Below are 20,671 nucleotides of genomic sequence, written 5' to 3'. Positions count from 1 at the left end.
CCGGAGCCTGTGCTCCGCAATGGGAGAAGCCACAACAGTGAGAGGCCCACGTACCGCAAAAAAAAAGTTTGAAAATGTGTCTCACCCCCTCCCCTGTACTTATGATCTAATGAAAAGAAAAGGTAGCTTGTTCACCCTCCCTTCCTTTGGTGGAATAAATTGAGGAGTTTTCTACATTTTTATTTATATTCATGTCTGTATTCCTCTATATACAAAAAATAAATCTCTCAAAACAACAGCATAAAAATTTAGATCTGTGTGTCTTTTAGAGTAGACAGATGAGGAGGGGAGAAGTTGGGAGCCTGTGTTCCCCTGAGGACAGAAAATTAAGAGGTAGAAACTGGGAAAAAGAAGCCTGTGGGAAGAAAAAGGGAAATAGCAGAAATAACTGAGTGTTGGTCTCTAGATTTTAACTGGGAGGTACAACATTTGGCCTGATAAAGACCAAGCTGTCCTGCTCAATCATCTACCCTAGTGATTCTCAACTGAAGGCGGTAGTAAGCTAAGAGCAGGGAGAAATGAAACTAATGACATTTGCTGGACATGTGAACATTAAGGCTGAATACAAATTGAAGAATCACATGATTCTTGTAAGAGTCACATATGTGACCTTGATTGAGAATGTCTGTTGAAAGGGGCATATACGTGACTTTCACGTACATTCCCTCAGTCAATAGCTTTATTCTAACAAGCAGTCATCATCTCCAAACTGAACTAAAGCAGCAGCCTTCTAGCTGGTCCTCCTCATTCCACTCTTAACTGACTGTGGTGATCTCTACAAGTCTGAGTTATCTTTGTAAAAAAGTATATCACTGCCTAATCAGAACTTATCACACTTAGAATAAATTCAAATTCCTATCATGGGCGTGTGAGATTCTGCATTATCTGGCCTTGCCCTTTTTTTTTTCATTACAATGGTACTACAATGACCTGCAATTCCTCAGCTTATTCTGACCTCAGGGCCTTTTCACTGGCTATTGTCTCTCCCTGAAGCTCTTCTCTCACAACTGCTCAGGTCTTGGCTCAAATAGCACCTCCTCTTCCAAACTACCCCATCTAAAGAAGAGTCCCCCAACAGTTCTCTGATCCATTAAATTTTCCTTACAGCACTTGTCACTAGCTGAAATTCGTATACATTTACCTGCAAGTTTATTATGTCTTTCCCTTTACCAGAACATAGCTTCATGACAGCAGGGAACTTATTTACCCAATATCTAGCCTTGTTTGTGCCTGGCATAAAGTTAGCTCCCACTAGGTTTCTGTTGAATATGTAAATGAATAATATTCAAATAGAGCCTAGATGCTAAAAGAAGAGAAGGAAAATGTGTTTATGAGAATATATTTCTAAGGCACTGAATGGCTCAAAGGATATTAGAAAAAATTTTCTCAGGGGTTCAAAAAGTTTTGAGCAATGTTTATATATTCAATTGATTGATTTATTCAATTGATTCAATTGATTGTTTATATATTCAATTGTTTCTTATGCCTGTAATTCAAGGCCTAGCCTCTTGTCAACAGTTGAAAGCGTTTTAGATCATCTATACAGAGAAGATTGGGATAGAGTCTCAATAGAGACAACAGTCCAGATCAGACTAGAGACTCTAAAAACTAGTTAGAGGACCTTTGGGCCACTCTTCCATTCTGCCTTGATAATGCTATTACTAAGACAGTGACTCAAGCTATAACAAAATGAAACATTCACAAAAATGAAAAATTATTTCAAAATAACTAAAGTCTTCTTCCACAGAAATAAACATTTTAAACCAATATGCCATTAGAGATTGGAAAGAATGAATCACTAATCTGGTAAATTAAAAATTTTGGCACAAACATGTTATGTTATCTCTGGCAAATATTTTTACATATCCATATTTCATAATTAGGTCCATAACTCCTTTTCCTCACATGAAGCTAATTCCTCTTTCAAGCTCAAAGCAAACTATGTTTTAAAAACAGTTCAGTGCTTTCGTTTTGTGTTGATGTTCAGATAACCAGTTGTTTCAGATGTAACTTTTAAATAACCAATAATAAAACATTTGATATTAAGTGAATATTCAAATGTTAATGCCATAAAAAAAAAGTTCTCTTTACGGATTTTATAGAATCTTTCATCACAGATGCTCAGATGTTGGAGTTCACTTCATCTAATTGTTTTCCACGGGAGCAGGTAATTTAACTTACAGTCTCCTGGGGTACCTATTAAACATACAAATTCCTTAGTCCCATTCAGAGAGTTTCTGTTTCTATGCAACTAAGCAGAAGTCCAGGAATCTGTATTTGTTTAAAAGGCTTTCCAGGTGTTATTAAGGACCGAAAACAGTGATTTTAATCCAGTTTCCAACTTAGTCCAGAACACTTTTTCCACATTTCTTTTTTTTTTTTACTTGAAGTATAGTTAATTTACAATGCTGTATTAGTTTCAAGTGTACAGCAAACTTATTCAGTTATATATATTCTTTTTCAGATTCTTTTCCATTATAGGTTATTACAAGATATTGAGTATAGTTCCCTGTGCTAAACAATAGGAATTTGCTGTTTACCTATTTTATATATAGTAGTATGTATATGTTAATCCCAACTCCTAATTTATCACATTTCTAACAAATTGTTGCTCAGATGTATTTTGAGCTCTTCCGGAGGGGATAATCCCATCTCCGTGTAGTTTGTTAACATCTATTGGAAAGGTCTGATTATCAGAAAATTTTTTTTACTTTAAACTGAAATGGATCTGCAGTGGCTTCCTCCCATAGGTCTAGCTCTGCCCTCTGGCATAACAAGGGTTATTATATATGAAAGCCCTTCATGCATTTTAATGCAGCTTTCAGGTACCCACAAGTTTTTCTTCTACAGCTAGAGAGCTGGTTTCCCAAACAACTGCTCACAGACCCTATATCATCCAAAGTATCCCTGCACCCTACTGCACCATCCATATTCTCTTTTCAGAGCCTTCCCCTCCACCACTGTCAGAAGTACAGTCCCTAACCCAGCTATGTGCCATTTAACCCTGCCTAGCAGTGGAGCACCATGTTGCCAGAGATCATATGGAACCGTACATACCCTACATTGTTGCTTCTCAAATGCTGACATACCAAATGACACTATAAGGTGAAGAAAATGTCACCAGTCTAGGCTGAAAGGAGAAAAATGGCTAAGTTCATTCAATCTAAAAGACTGTAGTACTTTCTTCCTATATTGTGATCTGCCCAGGTCCTTTTGAAATTTTTGTTTTAAATGAAACTATAAGGATAACAGATAGTTTGCTTGGTTGGTTGGTTTGTTATACTAGAAAGTCAGCCATCCTATGTTGATGAGTCCTATTTCTTTAAGAGTTGTACTGGTCCCTGAAGACCAAATTCCTATCATGGGCGTGTGAGAACCACTGACCTAGACTTGCCTCCCATGCTGATACACCAATGTTCTCTAATCCAACCCTTTCCTCTGGAACACCTACCACTTTACAAGACACAGTGGCTCACAAATCATTAGATCATTAGAATCAATGGAGTTTTATGAAAATACAGATTCCCAGGGCCCAACATCAGAAATTATGGTTTGGTAGGTCTGAGGTAAGTCTTGGTATCTGCATTTTTAAAAGCTCCCCAAATGATCCTGACGTTCATCCAGGATTAGAAAGCACTTTCATGATATGCATTTATTCAGTGACTCTCTTCCAGGTATTTATAGTTTAAAATCACCAGGGATGGGGTTGATTAGGAAAGCAGGAGTCTGATCAAGTGTATTAAAGCAGCCAGGCAGATCATGATATATAAATGTTTAGCCAGCTTCCTCCCATAGGTATGGACACATCTGCAGTTGGTATCCTTTCCTCCTCTTCTAGCCTTTCTCTTATCAAGCCAGATGTTCTGTTTTAGGTTTAGACATACTTGCTCTACCTGCCCAATTCTACCCAGAAAACTGACCTCAACACTCTTGGGTTCTATCAATATTCCTATCAAAGGGTAATACCCATAACTGGACATAATATTAATACATAATAACCCCCTTAATAATCTGGATACTAAACATTCTATTAATATAGCTTCAGATCACCTTCACTTTTATAGAGGCACCAGCAAACTGATGTTACTTGAGGTTTGGACCAATCCATACTATTTGGTTTTATCTGAATTTCAACAAGCAGGTATCCTTCATTCAATACAACTGATGTTTACAAATACAATTTCAAGTTACACATTTATTCAATTTATACTTATATATGAAGTTATTTATAACTTCAAGTTATAAATTCTATCACCATTGTTTCTGTATCTTTTCAACAGATTATATCATTTTCAATTCTAATTTTGCCATCCAACATATGGAATCTCTTTTCTAGAAATTATCTTATGTAATGGTCTGATGTTATGTAAACTTGAGAAATATAACATCTATGTGGTCATTCAAATAATTGATAACACATTTTAACAATGACGGCAGAAAGCACGGAGTTTCTTAAAGATTTTGCTTCAAAGTGGCTAGTGTCGCTTCTCACGTTCCACTGGCCATAGCAAGACACATGGCCAAGCGTGACATTGATGGGATTGGAAGTATAATCTTCCTGTACAAAAGGGCCCAAATGAAAGGTGCTTTCAGGAAAGGGGAGTAAATATTTAAAACACACAATATAACCCATCATCTCCCCCTTTTTGAAAATTGGGACCTTATGTACCTTTCTACAATCTTTTGAATTCTTTTCCCTGTTCTCCAAAATTTCTCAAACAATATGATAGTACTATGATCATATCAGTAAAATTGTTTATTGCCTAAAATGTAATTTGTCTGGGCCTGGAATTTGAATTCATCTAAAATATTTAAGTTATCATTAAGCATCTCTTATCTTGGACGTCAGTGACCTCTTAAGGCAATGATCTTTCAGTGTTGCCAGATTAAAGGTCATTCTTCTTGGTATAGACAGAAGAAAAGCGGGAGTACAGTGTTTTCTTTTAACATGATACCCTCATTCTCAAGCAATGGGCCTATAATTTTCATCTATATATTGTTCTGAAAATAGCCCTAAAAATTGCTGCTGCTGTCTCTAGTGGTTTTGGTGAGACTCAGCTAATCCTTGGCCTTGACTGTCTTGAAATTCTTGTCCTATTCCTTTGTATTCTTCTTAGTTATATAGTCTCCTATCCACAATTTACGCAGATATCTTCCAGCCTTATCAGACAGTTTACAGTACAATATGCCAGCTTCTCTTCATGCCTCCCCATTTTCTTTCCATTGACAGTATTTTTAATTGTGTAGCCAGAATTCCATAATTCAGTATTCCTCATCACCATGGAATTACATTCACTTTTTTGACTCTTCTTGAAAATGTTTTATTTTTTAAAGACAATATTTCATCAGCTATTATTTGATACTCCACCTTTATTCTAACCTCATGGTTTATTTTTTTTAATGACATGATTAGGAGAGGCAATATAGCATAAAGGTTAAGAGCTCAGTCTCAGGAGATGAAATCTGAATCTTGCCTTTTTTACTCATAAGTTGTGTGACCCTGGAAAAGTTACTTAAACTTTCTGTGCCTCAGTTTCCTCATCTGTAAAATGGGGACAATTATAGTACTTTCCCTATACTGTTATTGTAAGAATTGAATGAGTTAATATATATAAAGTACTCAGAACAGGTCCTGGTACATAAGTAGCTCTATGTGCCTGTTATTATTGGATCATACAGTTAAAGTTCCCCAGGTATGGTAGTTTTCTGTTTCTGCTGGATATAGAAGTTATAATTTCTTACAATCTTGTAGGATAGTATTCTTCTCTAAAATAATTCCCTTAAAAGCTTGCTAAAGAACGTATCAAACTGGAAACCAGCACCTACAGCAAGAGTATGGGAAAGGAGTTCCAGTTCAAGATAGTGGGCTGACAACTCAGGTTGTCTTACCTTTTTCCTGAGACCATGAAAAAGATAATAAAGAAATTCACAAGAGAATGAAGCCTTCACAGCAAAGAGAAAAAGAGAGATGAATCAGTAAACTCCTAGGGACAGAAAGCAGATAGAATTCTATGGCTACATGAAATGGAGCACAGGAGGCTACAGCACAGAACAGCAGAAAGGGCCACAGCAAAGGGTGGAGCCTAATTTCCAATAGAACTTTGGAGAGATTGCCAGCTCTGGGTGAACAGATACAGTGGTGGACAGTGAAAAGAGGGGAGTTATCAAAAGTCATTCAATAAAATAGCTGTACTAGTTCACACACACAAACACACACATGCTTATACATCTAACACACGCAGGACCTCTGCATGTAAAATAAAAGGCAACCCAGTGTTCACTCCTATGAGAGAAAAACAGCGCAGTCACCTAAAGGAATTGAGTAAGCTGCCTGGGAAAAGTATAGGGTACTGGTGTGAGCTCTGGTTTCTCAATCTCTCACCCACCCACCCTTACATAAATCCTGCAGATAATAAGCCCTACCTACATACAAAGAGCCTTCAATTCAGGAAAGAGTCATCCTGGGGAAACAAACAGACCTATAGAGCCGCGGTCAAGGAAACTTGCACCCCAACCTGGAATAATCAACCTAGACATTTAGCCTAAAATAGGAACAGATGATCAAGGACTACCAGACATATGAGGAAGACTAACAGCATTAAAGACAAAGATCAAGATAAACTCAGAGCCACAGACCCAGGAGAATATAGTAGAAATGCAAGGAACATAAGAAATCTTTTTCTTAAATTCTAATTAGACTCCTCATGAGTTTTTAAATGATATTGTAACCTTAAAAACAAGAACAAGAATCTACAAAAATGGGATAGATCACAGTAAGAACTAGCTCTTAAACTTTTTTTAATGCAAAAATCAAAAATTCATAAACGGGCAGAAAGATTAAAAAAATTAGAACATAGAATGGAAAAATTAAAAGATGACAAAGATAAGAGTCACAAAGTATCAATCCACAAAGTTCAATGTTCAACCAATTGGGGTTCCAGAAACAGAACAGAGAAAATACAGAAAAGTCAGTATTTTTTTTTAAATGAAGAAAATATAGAAAGATACAGCCACCACATTGAAAAGGCCACTGAATATTATCACTATCTTACTTAGTATTGATTCAAGAAGTACACCTAAAGTTGAAGGAACAAGAAATAAAACATACTATTATTTCAGATATGAAAAAAGTAACAACAGAAAACCTAAAATTAATAATATAATAACAAACATTGGGAGAAAGAATGGAAGAAAAGTTGAGTAATGTTTCAATAAGTTAAATCCACAATATTCAGAGCAGGAAAACATCAATAATTAAAGTTGATTTAATCAAGAAATAACAGTATAAATATATTACTATATTTTTGGAAGAAACTATTGAAAAAATAAAAGTGATTTTAACTGAGAAGAATGTGATTTGCAAAAAGGATGGAGAACAGTATATTTTGCTACTAAATATTTCTATACTAGATGATTTTTTTACTTAGTGTCTCATTCTTTATTCAGGCTAGTACTTTTTCCGTGCAACATAAAGGCTTAGGCCTATCTAGTCAGCAAGTAATGAATCATGTGAGGAAATATTAGTATGACCCACAGTCAGGCTCTATGGGAGAATGTAGATAGCCCCGGATGGGAGAGTGGATCAGTGACTGGGCTAACCAAAGGTGAGTGTCATCCCTTGGGTAACTACAAAGGCATTTAGAGTCTCCTTCCAAAACCTCAGGCAAGAATCTGTTTTCATCTTGACTGAGCTGCCAAGATTCTCATACCTTAGTAGACATGAGGTTCTTCACCGGACGCCATTCTGCCACTATCAAGCTCAGAACTCTATCAAGCTCTAACCTTGCATTGGAACTTAAAAGGAGATAAAACACAACACTTTTGTAGTTGGTTTTAACTTCAGTAGTCTCTCAGCTGAGTTGACCTATTCAACAAAAACAATTGAGTGCCTACTTTGTGCAAGGCACCATGGGAAATACACAGTAAACAAGACAGATATGTTCTCTCAGGGAGCTTAAGAACCACTGAGCAAGAGAGAATTGTATGCAGCTAATTTTAACACAAGACTGAATGCAAGCAAATTGGAGCATAAAGAAGGAAGAAAGCGTTTCCAACTTAGGAAGGGATCAGGAAAGACTAAGTGAGAAGGGCTTCCCTGGTGGCACAGTGGTTAAAAATCCGCCTGCCAATGCAGGGGACATGGGTTCGAGCCCTGGTCCGGGAAGATCCCACATGCTGCGGAGCAACTAAGCCCGTGTGCCACAACTACTGAGCCTGCGCTCTAGAGCCCACGAGCCACAACTACTAAGCCCATGTGCCACAACTACTGAAGCCTGGGCACCTAGAGCCCATGCTCCACAACAAGAGAAGCCACTGCAACGAGAAGCCCGCGCACCACAACGAAGAGTAGTCCCCGCTCACCGCAACTAGAGAAAGCCCGTGCACAGCAATGAAGACCCAATGCAGCTAAAAATAAATTTTAAAAAAAGACTAAGTGAGAAGATGTCAGAAGTGAGGTGGGATCCTGGGGCCTTGCATCAACAGGATGCCTGCAGGATAGTGCTGTGATGCACTATCCCGTGACTTGGGATGTAATCTGAGAGCAATATTATCTGAGCTGTACCTGCCCTGGACATGGATAATGTTGGTATCTCCAGTTTGGGATGACTCTGAATTTCTGTGATTAAATGCTATATTCATTTCAAATGCCTCGCTTACTCACATATATATGCATGTTCCTTGGAAAATATGAATTGGTAAACTATAAATCTAGGAGAGAGAAGTCTGTGTTGTGGTATAAGCAAAACAGAATTCATTCATAACTCCAACTACATCCGAAATTCTAGGTAGTTTCTATTTTTTGCACTGACTTTTTTTTTTTTTTTTTTTTTGTGTTATTTTTTTTTTTTTCCCCTATTTTTTTTTTTTTTTTTTTTTTGCGGTACGCGGGCCTCTCACTATTGTGGCCTCTCCCATTGCGGAGCTCAGGCTCCAGATGTGCAGGCTCAGCGGCCATGGCTCACGGGCCCAGCCGCTCCGCGACATGTAGGATCTTCCTGGACCGGGGCACGAACCCGTGTCCCCTGCATCAGCAGGCGGACTCTCAACCACTGCGCCACCAGGGATGCCTAGTAGTTTCTATTTTTAATACCATATCTCAACATGTGTTCATGTCCATGTGTCTACATTCTGCCCCCAAGTCCAAAAGATTAAAGAACCAGAGAATGTTAAAGTTGGAAAGGACTTTGAATATTATTCAATATAATCCTATCATTTTACAGATGAAGAAACTAGACCAAGATAGAGTAAATGTGACTTCCCAAGGTTATGCAACCACAAGGAGCAAAGCCTGGACTTAAACCAAGTTCTCAAATGCAGGTCCAGAAGCTCTTTCTTCTGGATACTATGCTGAAAAAAAAATGAGAGGACAGGAAAAAAATCAAAGATAATAAAGAAATTGAAAGTAATGCTTAATTAAGTTATTGGCAATAGATGTAGAATTATCAGTGTTTCTGAAATAAATTCCAAATAGTTTTTAAGGGATCTATTTTTCTTGAGATGTTTTTCTACTTGGACAAAATGTATACATACTGGCTACCAAAATACAAAATATTTCTTTTCAAACTATTTTAATTAATTTTTAAATTATTTAAATTATTAAATAATTATTAAAAGTACACATTTTTATTCACATACTTATTATACACATACTTATTTTATTATAAGTAGCTAGGGAAACGGTAATTAGCTAATCATCCACTTACATACAATTTTTGTTTTATCAAAGCAAAAAGGAAATATTTTTTAAATAGGTACTTTCTTAATATTTACTTATACTTATATCTAAAGGCATTGTACTTTAAAAATAGACTGTATTAGAGCAGAGACTGTGTTGTGTTTGCCTATGACTATCAGCATCTACTGGCATCTATCACAGAACCTGGTTGATAGAATATACTAAATAAATATTAGTTGAATAAATAAATGAATTAATACTATATTGTATTAAAATTGTCCATCAACCTTTGTATGTCACACATTATATCCAATATTTACATGGTAAAAATCTGATCTATAACACTAATATTTGGAAGATTTCAAACTTTTGCCTACCCTTGATTTAAAAGCAATCCATCCCTTTCCAGACAGGACTCCATGATTAAAGGTCTTTCTTTAGACCCACCTGTAATTAAATCCTAGGTGATAACCAGAGCCTGTGCAGAAGTAGAATACTGTTTTCCTTTCCTTATCCCAACCCAGAGGAGGGCTGTAGAGGTGAAGCCCATGCTTTGCTTCAGACCCTACTCCCAAGCACAAGTGAGGACTTCCTGACTGGCCAAGAGTCTCCAGTTCAAATCACCAGTTGCCTTCTCATTAGTGCCCTACAGACCACTAGCAGGCTAACTAGGAAACACCCTAGGAAATGTGAAGGGAACGTCTAACCCAGAGGGCTATTTGCCAGGGCATAAATTGTGGAAGAGAAGAGAAAACGAAGAGAGAAACGCAAAGTTTTACAATATTAAGAACCTCACCGAGGAAGTTAAAGATGGATACTAAATATAAAGGGCATTTTTTAAATCACAAGGACTTTATTTAAATGTTCTGCATATAAATAAGAAGTTAACACAGCTCTTGTTATCTTCCTCACTTATGTTATAGAAATGAGAAAAATGTTCTGTACTGAAAACTGGTGTCACTGAGGTCTTCCAATTGTTTAAAGAAACAACAGATGAAACTGCCACTTCTAATCTTCCTTATGTTTATATAACAAAAAAAGAATGTTACAACCTCTAAATTGCCTATTTTAATGTCTGTGCATTTATGCAACTAACTATAAATGAAATATTGCGAGTTTGGCCCTTTTTCCAGTTTCTTGTATATAGTCATTTAAAGTATTAAATGATATTTCTCCCACTCCCCTAATAAAGAAATAACCACAAACAACATATTGAGAAAAATAAATATACAGAATCAAAAGTTAGGGAAGCTGTATTCTTCCTAAATCGTCTTCTACCACTGAATCACCAGTGATGCTCCAGCTGTCTGCACCTCACTTTTCTCCTTCTGAGAAACAAAGACCTGAGTCACAGTTACGTGATAGAGAGAAATGAGAAAAAACAGCAAACAGTGGCTTGCAAGTCTTGCTAACCCTCTTGGGAGGTTAACTGTGGCTCCTCAAGTCCATTTGTTGCCCTGTGTCCTAAGTCCACCTCAGGAGGTAACAGCAGCCCCAGGAAGGAGGCAAAGGACAAAAGCAGGTCCTGATACACAGGATCTGGAAACTCATCAGGATTTGCCCAAATTTTCATTTGAAGAAAAGTTTTTGCACTGGCTCCAGAGGAAGACAAATCCTGATGTATAAATTCTGAACTTTTCTAATGAAAATGAATCAGGGACTAAAAGTAATCTGGAATATTTCACCCCAGATGAAGATTTTTAAGAGATTCTATCAGAGAATGAAGAAATAACAGCTTGATCATTTTATAAATGTAAGCATGTTTCCTGTTGTGAATATTCTCAGAGACACCAATGCATTCTTTATCTGACGGCAAGAAGAGAAAACAAGTACATTAAGGATGTAAAAAAGAAAAAGAAAAGTAGGGATCTATACACTTCTTCATTTTTAACTACTCGTAGAGCCTCAAGAAAAGCAGCAGGAAGCCTTTCCAACCCTTGAGAGAAGCTGGTCACAGATTATAACAAATGTGTCATAACTGTGAATATGGTTCATGCCACAGAATTCTGTATCTCACCTCTTATTCTCTAGCAGTTCTAAACCATTTGTAGTTTCTCTACGCATGGCAAACTCTCTCATGCTCCTGTACATGTTATTCCGTCTGCCTCAAACACTCTTCTCTACATTGTCTTATTTCTCCCTCAAGTGTGAGTCAGTTCATGGCTTTAATCAACAAGCATTGATGAATCTTGTGAATACAGTATGTGGAACTCTGGAGAAATTAATTTTGAATACGAATTAGTCATTGAAACAGTATCAAAATTGCCAACTGTTCTTACTAGACTTAAACTTTAATCTTAAAAGTTTTAATTAAAAATTTTCATTAAAAACATTACTTTTCAAATATATGTACCTTGTTTATGGTAAACCAAATCCTAATATTATACATTGCCTACAGTAAACAAAAGGAAAATGAAAAAAAAGTGAGTCAGTTCAACTCCACCTTCTCTGTGACTTTCTCTGATTACTCCTTGTATTCATTCACCTGCTATGCTAGATGCTGAGTAAATACCATAAAAACGGTGCACCTGCCCTCAAGATGCATGATGCACAGTCATCAAAAGAGGTACAGTGGGAACATTTTGTGATGGGGGCCAGGAAGAGGGTCAGGGAAAGGTGTTCTGGAGGAGATAACAGCTGAATCAAAATTTGAAAGACGAGTAGGAATTTTCCAAGAGAAGAAAGGATGAGGGGAGGGCATTCAAGACAGAAACTATATATGATGAAGCAAAGGTGGAGAGAAAGAATGCTGATTGAGAGGTAAATATGTCATTCAAGGGAGTTTAGATTTTACTTTTTTCTAGAAGGCAGTGGGGATCATTTTAAGCGGAAGAATGAGATGATCAGATGTATCTTTTAGAAAGTGTGGAGATCGGATTAGAGAGAGCGAGATTAGGGCAGTTGAGAGACCAATTTGTAAAGAAGATGACATGGTTACTTAGTATGGGAATCAAGAACATGGATTGACATATATACACTGATATGTATAAAATGGATAACTAATAAGAACCTGTTGTATAAAAAATAAATTAAATAAAATTGAAAAAAAAAAAGAAATGGACAGGAACAATATAAATAAAACTCCAAAATTTTACTGAAGAACAACAGAAAAGAACATGGAAGAGAATTTGAGAATCTGAGAGAGATAAATGAATGAGAAGTAATAGGACTTAGTCATGGCTGGGCCGTGGTGCACAAGGGACAGAAAGGAGTCAAGTTTCTCTGCCTTCTTGCCGGAGTAGACAGTGAGACTCACTGAGATCAGGAATTCAGGAGGAGGAGCAAGAGATGATTGGTTGGGCTTCCCTGGTGGTGCAGTGGTTGAGAGTCCACCTGCCGATGCAGGGGACACGAGTTCGTGCCCCGGTCCGGGAAGATCCCACATGCCGCGGAGCGGCTCGGCCCGTGAGCCATGGCCACTGAGCCTGCGCGTCCGGAGCCTGTGCTCCGCAACGGGAGAGGCCACAACAGTGAGAGGCCCGCGTACCGCAAAAAAAAAAAAAAAAAAAAAGAGAGAGATGATTGGTTGAGTTCTGAATCTGCTGAACAGGAGAGGCCTGTGGAACATCCACGTTGAGAGGTAAGTGCTCACTACCCTGTTGTATTACTTTGTGTTACCATTGCTGGGCTTGTCTGTCTTCTACCTCTGACTCTCCCCAGACAGAACGGATCATTCAATCCCAAAACTTCCCCTTCAAGGTGCCCTCAACTAGCCCATGACAAACAAGGCTCTCCCATTTTTCCTGTCTCTCATTAGAACCGTGCTAACTTGTTAGAAATATCCTGCAAGGCCTGATGTTCATCACCCCTTCTAGAAAGACCAAAAACATGGACTGAAAAAAGAAAGGCTATTTTCCCCCTATTTTAATAGCATCCATTTTCAAAGGGACCATTGTTTCAGAAGAACTGAGTACTTTCTAAGGTAAATAAATAGAGTGAATAACAATCTTGTTTAAGATTCCAACTTATTAACAGAAAACATGTGTAGACTTAAGAATTAAAAATAAATACGCCTTTAAAGATGACCTGGAAGGCTTCTTACCTGCCAAGAACAGAGTTCAAGACCTCAGAAGGTCCATGTTTTCTCAGAAACAGTAGATTATATTGCTAATGATGGGCAAAGGCTAAACCATAAGACTTTCCCCCCCTATAATTTTGGTACTATTTAGGTGAGTTTTGTAATGAACTGAAATAAGAGAAGAAATCTGAAGACTGATCTTGGGTTGTGGATATTGGGTCTATGATTTCATCCTTTGGAAAAATGTTTCTAGTTCCTGTTTTTTTTTTACAGTCATATATATATGGGATGAGCTCCTCTTATATTTGATTTATATTTTGGTGATCTTGGTTGTGCTGGTATATACAAATTCATTTTTAGAGAATTTCCCATAATATATATTTTAGTTCAACTGAGCATCTAATGAAGAGTATAGCTCTTCTTCCATTCCAAGTTAGAGAAGGATTTCTGAAGGTTGTTATGGATCAGCACAGCAATTACCAGCAGCAGAATGTCTACAAATGGACCATAGCAGGGGGTAGACCCAGAGGCAATTTCTCTTGTGGAAGAAAAATTGATGTTGTCCTCCGCATTCACTGACTCGTCTGCTTTTCATATGACAAACAGACGAGTCAGTTTCCCCTTTTTCTAAGGGATTCTACATGATTAGGGTCAAAAAATCAGCAAAGGAAAAATCTTTCCCAGTTTTATAAGGGTGAGCTGATGAGATGCCATGGTGGTTCATTACAAAGGTGCTGGCTATTTTCAAATGACAGCTGAGAAACCTTGCTGTTCCCTGAACTTGAGAGGCTGGTTCTAGCATGTGCACAAATTCGGCTTGCCATATGAGCAAAAGTGAGATCATATGGGTTGATGCTGGCAGAGTCTCCGAGAGTGCAGTAATTCATGCTGTCAGTTACTATCAGCAGCAATTTGCTTCTGGATTGGTTCCTGTGAGCACTCATGTGAGCATTCTGCACAAAGGACCAGAGTGCAATATTCTTTTGGATTTCAGGGATTTAGTGCAGTTTCAACATATAATCAAAAGTGCCACGTAGTTCACCACCTCGCATTTTCTTTTAAAGAGACAGGGCTTAAAATTGGATTCCTTTCTTCTCTCCAAAAATAGGAAGTTGATGGCAATTTGGAACTTATCTTTAGAGCAATCCCTTGGTGCTTCATTGGAACCTACCCTGTTGGTTAAGTGCATTTTTGTTTTTTTTTTTAACTAAATGTAATTTCACTGTCTCCATAATAATAATAATAATCAAAAATTTGTTTAACCACAAAACTTCACTTCTTAAATTCAACTTACATATGTGACCAACTCTTAATTACTATAGGGCAAATACCCTGGATAATGAGAAGTTCCCTTGAATTGGTACATATTATAATAGCATATTCCTCCAAAGTTCGTACAAGTTTTGAAAAGTTCTATAGCATAGAAGTTTGGACACTACAGCCCTAAGCTTAAAGGAACATTACTACAGAATCTCTGCAAAAGAATACAATTTCAGTGAGTTCCAATTAACTTTAAGATATCAGTAGTACTCTTGCCACCAGTTTATCCACCAATCTCTTTCTGTTTAATTAATACTTACTATTGAGAATTCAAGAGATTCAGGCTTTTGGAGCAATCCTGATCAGAAAGGGTTCTTGTGTCTTTGAAATGGTAGTTTAACTTCACTCAGAAAAGTGAAAAGTGTGTCAAAATCTCAAGTGCCATTGTCAACAATATATACATTCTATGGTGTTAACCTACAATCTCTTGAGTGTTCCCAGCTGAAAAATTGTTTCCATATTGCATCAAGCTCAAAAATCCTCCAAACCTTGGCACCTTACTTGATTAAGAATGTTTTGTATCATGAAAAACCTAGGGGCAAGATGGGAATAAAGACGCCGACCTACTAGAGAATGGACTTGAAGACACGGGGAGGGGGAAGGGTAAGCTGGGACAAAGTGAGAGAGTGGTAGTGTATATATGGACATATATACATTACCAAATGTAAAATAGATAGCTAGTGGGAAGCAGTCACATAGCACAGGGAGATCAGCTCGGTGCTTTGTGACCAGCTAGAAGATAGGCAGGGTGGGAGGGAGGTAGACGCAAGAGGGAAGAGATATGGGGATATATATATATGTATAACTGATTCACTTTGTTATAAAGCAGAAACTAACACACCATTGTAAAGCAATTATACTCCAATAAAAATGTTTAAAAAAAAAAAAGAATGTTTTGTGTTTATTATCAACCTTTCCCCGCCACTAGAATATAGACTGAATGAGGGCAGAGACTTCTGTCTGTTCACTGATGTATTCCCAGTGCTAGAACAGTGCATGGTGCATAGGAGGCACTTCATAAAAATGTCTTGAATGAACATTGTCCTTTTCTTCATCTAAAGTCTCTTTCTTTTTTTTTTTTTAACATCTTTATTGGAGTATAATTGCTTCACAATAGCGTGTTAGTTACTGCTTTATAACAAAATGAATGAATCAGCTATACATATACATATATACACATATCTCCTCCCTCTTGCATCTCCCTCCCACCCTCCTTATCTACGTGGTCACAAAACACCCAGCATTATATCCCCATATCTCCTCCCTCTTGCATCTCCCTCCCACCCTCCTTATACCACCCCTCTACGTGGTCACAAAACACCCAGCTGATGTCCCTGTGCTATGCAGCTGCTTCCCACTAGCTATCTATTTTACATTTGGTAGTGTATATATGTCCATGCCACTGTCTCACTTTGTCACAGCTTACCCTTCCCCCTCCCTGTGTCCTCAAGTCTATTCTCTATGTTTGCATCTTTATTCCTGTCCTACCCCTAGGTTCATCAGGACCTTTTTTTCTTCTCTTTAGATTCCATATATATGCGTTAGCATACGGTATTTGTTTTTCTCTTTCTGATTTACTTCACTCTGTATGACAGACTCTAGGTCCATCCACCTCACTACAAATAACTCAATTTCGTTTCTTTTTATGGCTGAGTAATATTCCATTGTATGTATGCGCCACATCTTCTTTATCCTTCTTTCTGACTTACTTCACTCTGTATGACAGACTCTAGGTCTATCCACCTCATTACAAATAGCTCAATTTCGTTTCTTTTTATGGCTGAGTAATATTCCATTGTATATATGTGCCACATCTTCTTTATCCATTCATCCGATGATGGGCGCTTAGGTTGTTTCCATCTCCGGGCTATTGTAAATAGAGCTGCAATGAACATTTTGGTACATGACTCTTTTTGAATTTTGGTTTTCTCAGGGTATATGCCCAGTAGTGGGATTGCTGGGTCATATGGTAGTTCTATTTGTAGTTTTTTAAGGAACCTCCATACTGTTCTCCATAGTGGCTGTACCAATTCACATTCCCACCAGCAGTGCAAGAGGGTTCCCTTTCCTCCACACCCTCTCCAGCATTTATTGTCTGTAGGTTTTTTGATGATGGCCATTCTGACTACATGAGGTGATACCTCATTGTAGTTTTGATTTACATTTCTCTAATGATTAGTGATGTTGACCAACCTTTCATGTGTTTGTTGGCAGTCTGCACATCTTCTTTGGAGAAATGTCTGTTCAGATCTTCTGCCCATTTTTGGATTGGATTGTTTGTTTTTTTGATATTGAGCTGCATGAGCTGCTTGTAAATTCTCGAGATTAATCCTTTGTCATTTGCTTCATTTGCAAATATTTTCTCCCATTCTGAGGGTTGTCTTTTGGTCTTGTTTATGGTTTCCTTTGCTGTGCAAAAGCTTTTAAGTTTCATTAGGTCCCATTTGTTTATTTTTGTTTTTATTTCCATTTCTCTAGGAGGTGGGTCAAAAAGGATCTTGCTGTGATTTATGTCATAGAGTGTTCTGCCTATGTTTTCCTCTAAGAGTTTGATAGTTTCTGGCCTTACATTTAGGTCTTTAATCCATTTTGAGTTTATTTTTGTGTATGGTGTTAGGGAGTGATCTAATCTCATACTTTTACATGTACCTGTCCAGTTTTCCCAGCACCACTTATTGAAGAGGCTGTCCTTTCTCCACTGTACATTCCTGCCTCCTTTATCAAAGATAAGGTGACCATATGTGCGTGGGTTTATCTCTGGGCTTTCTATCCTGTTCCATTGATCTATATTTCTGTTTTTGTGCCAGTACCATACTGTCTTGATTATTGTAGCTTTGTAGTATAGTCTGAAGTCAGGGAGCCTGATTCCTCCAGCTTCGTTTTTCGTTCTCAAGATTGCTTTGGCTATTCGGGGTCCTGTGTGTTTCCATACAAATTCTGAAATTTTTTGTTCAGGTTCTGTGAAAAGTGCCATTGGTAGTGGGAAAGGGACTGCACTGAATCTATAGATTGCTTTGGGTGCTATAGTCATTCTCACAGTGTTGATTCTTCCAATCCGAGAACATGGTATATCTCTCCATCTGTTTTTATCATCTTTAATTTCTTTCATCAGTGTCTTACAGTTTTCTGTATACAGGTCTTTTGTCTCCTTAGGTAGGTTTATTCCTAGGTATTTTATTCTTTTTGTTGCAATGGTAAATGGGAGTGTTTCCTTAATTTCTATTTCAGATTTTTCATCATTAGGGTATAGGAATGCAAGAGATTTCTGGGCATTAATTTTGTATCCTGCTACTTTACCAAATTTATTGATTAGCTCTAGTAGCTTTTTGGTAGCATCTTTAGGATTCTCTATGTATACTATCATGTCATCTGCAAAGAGTGACAGCTTTACTTCTTTTCCAATTTGGATTCTTTTTATTTCTTTTTCTTCTCTGACTGCTGTGGCTAAAACTTCCAAAACTATGTTGACTAACACTGGTGAGAGTGGACACCCTTGTCTTGTTCCAGATCTTAGAGGAAATGGTTTCAGTTTTCCACCACTGAGAATGATGTTGGCTGTGGGTTTGTCATATATGGCCTTTAATATGTTGAGGTAAGTTCCCTCTATGCCTATTTTCTGGAGGGTTTTTATCATAAATGGGTGTTGAATTTTGTCTAAAGCTTTTTCTGCATCTATTGCGATGATCATATGATTTTCTCCTTCAATTTGTTAATATGGTTTATCACATTGATTGATTTGCATATATTGAAGAATCCTTGCATTCCTGGGATAAATCCCATTTGACCATGGTATATGATCCTTTTAATGTGCTGCTAGATTCTATTTCCTAGTATTTTGTTGAGGATTTTTGCACCTATGTTCATCAGTGATACTGGCCTGTAGCTTTCTTTCTTTGTGACATCTTTGTCTGGTTTTGGTATCAGGGTGATGGTGGCCTCGGAGAATGAGGATGGGAGTGTTCCTCCCTCTGCTCTATTTTGGAACAGTTTGAGAAGGATAGGTGTTAGCTCTTCCCTAAATGTTTGATAGAATTCACCTGTGAAGCCTGGTGAATTTTTTTCACCAGGTTTTAAGCCTGATTTTTTTTTTTTGCTGTACGCAGGCTTCTCACTGTTGTGGCCTCTGTCGTTGCGGAGTGCAGGCTCCGGATGCGGAGGCTCAGTGGCCATGGCTCACGGGCCCAGCTGCTCCACGGTATGTGGGATTGTTCCTCCCTCTGCTCTATTTTGGAACAGTTTGAGAAGGATAGGTGTTAGCTCTTCCCTAAATGTTTGATAGAATTCACCTGTGAAGCCTGGTGAATTTTTTTCACCAGGTTTTAAGCCTGATTTTTTTTTTTTGCTGTACGCAGGCTTCTCACTGTTGTGGCCTCTGTCGTTGCGGAGCGCAGGCTCAGGATGCGGAGGCTCAGTGGCCATGGCTCACGGGCCCAGCTGCTCCACGGTATGTGGGATCTTCCCGGACCGGTGCACGAACTGGCGTCCCCTGCAACAGCAGGTGGATTCTTAACCACTGCGCCACCAGGGAAGCCCTGTTGGAAGATTTTTAATCACAGTCTCAATTCCAGTGCTTGTGATTGGACTGCTTATATTTTCTAGTTCTTCCTGGTTCAGTCTCAGAGGGTTGTGCTTTTCTAAGAATTTGTCCATTTCAACCAGGTTGTCCATTTTATTGGCATACAGTTGCTTGTAGTAATCTCTCATGATCCTTTGTATTTCTGCAGTGTCAGTTGTTACTTCTCCTTTTTCATTTCTAATTCTATTGATTTAAGTATTCTCCCTTATTTTCTTGATGTTTGTATAATGTTTATCAATTTTGTTTATCTTCTCAAAGAACCAGCTTTTAGTTTCATTGATCATTGTTATCATTTCCTTCATTTCTTTTGCATTTATTTCTGATCTGATCTTTATGATTTCTTTCCTTCTGCTAACTTTGGCGTTTTCTTGTTCTTCTTTCTCTAATTGCTTGAGGTGCAAGGTTAGGTTGTTTATTTGAGATGTTTCTTGTTTCTTGAGATAGGATCATATTGCTATAAACTTCCCTCTTAGAACTGCATTTGCTGCATCCCATAGGTTTGGGACCACCATGTTTTCATTCTCATTTGTTTCTAGGTATTTTTTGATTTCCTCAGTGATCTCTTGGCTATTTATTTATTTATTATTTTTTTTGGTATGTGGGTCTCTCACTGTTGTGGCCTCTCCCATTGCAGAGCACAGGCTCTAGACGCACAGGCTCAGCAGCCATGGCTCACGGGCCCAGCCGCTCCACGGCATGTGGGATCTTCCCAGACCAGGGCACGAACCCGTGTCCCCTGCATTGGCAGGCAGACTCTCAATCACTGCACCACCAGGGAAGCCCAGTACTCTTGGTTATTTAGTAGTGTATTGTTTAGCCTCCATGTTTTTGTATTCTTTACAGATTTTTTCCTGTAATTAATATCTAGTCTCACAGCGTTTTGGTCAGAAAATATACTTGATATGATTTCAATTTTCTTAAATTTACCAAGGCTTGATTTGTGACCCAAGATATGATCTGTCCTGGAGAATGTTCCATGAGCACTTGAGAAGAAAGTGTATTCTCTTGTTTTTGGATGGAATATCCTATTAATATCAATTAAGTCCATCTTGTTTAATGTACCATTTAAAGCTTTTGTTTC

At 37.9% G+C, this 20,671-nt stretch overlaps 1 long non-coding RNA gene across 1 annotated transcript in view; it reads right to left on the bottom strand.

The window, feature by feature from the left end:
- LOC112400962 (uncharacterized) overlaps window positions 1–20,671 on the bottom strand; it is a 327,875-nt gene that overhangs the window by 108,308 nt on the left and 198,896 nt on the right. The window lies entirely within an intron of this gene.

This window comes from Neophocaena asiaeorientalis, unplaced genomic scaffold (assembly GCF_003031525.2).
Source record: "Neophocaena asiaeorientalis asiaeorientalis breed wild unplaced genomic scaffold, Neophocaena_asiaeorientalis_V1.1 scaffold550, whole genome shotgun sequence".
NCBI classification, from domain to species: Eukaryota; Metazoa; Chordata; class Mammalia; order Artiodactyla; family Phocoenidae; genus Neophocaena; species Neophocaena asiaeorientalis.
The sequence above is the reverse complement of the archived record's forward strand: the minus strand, read 5'-3'. Positions and strand labels throughout refer to the sequence as shown.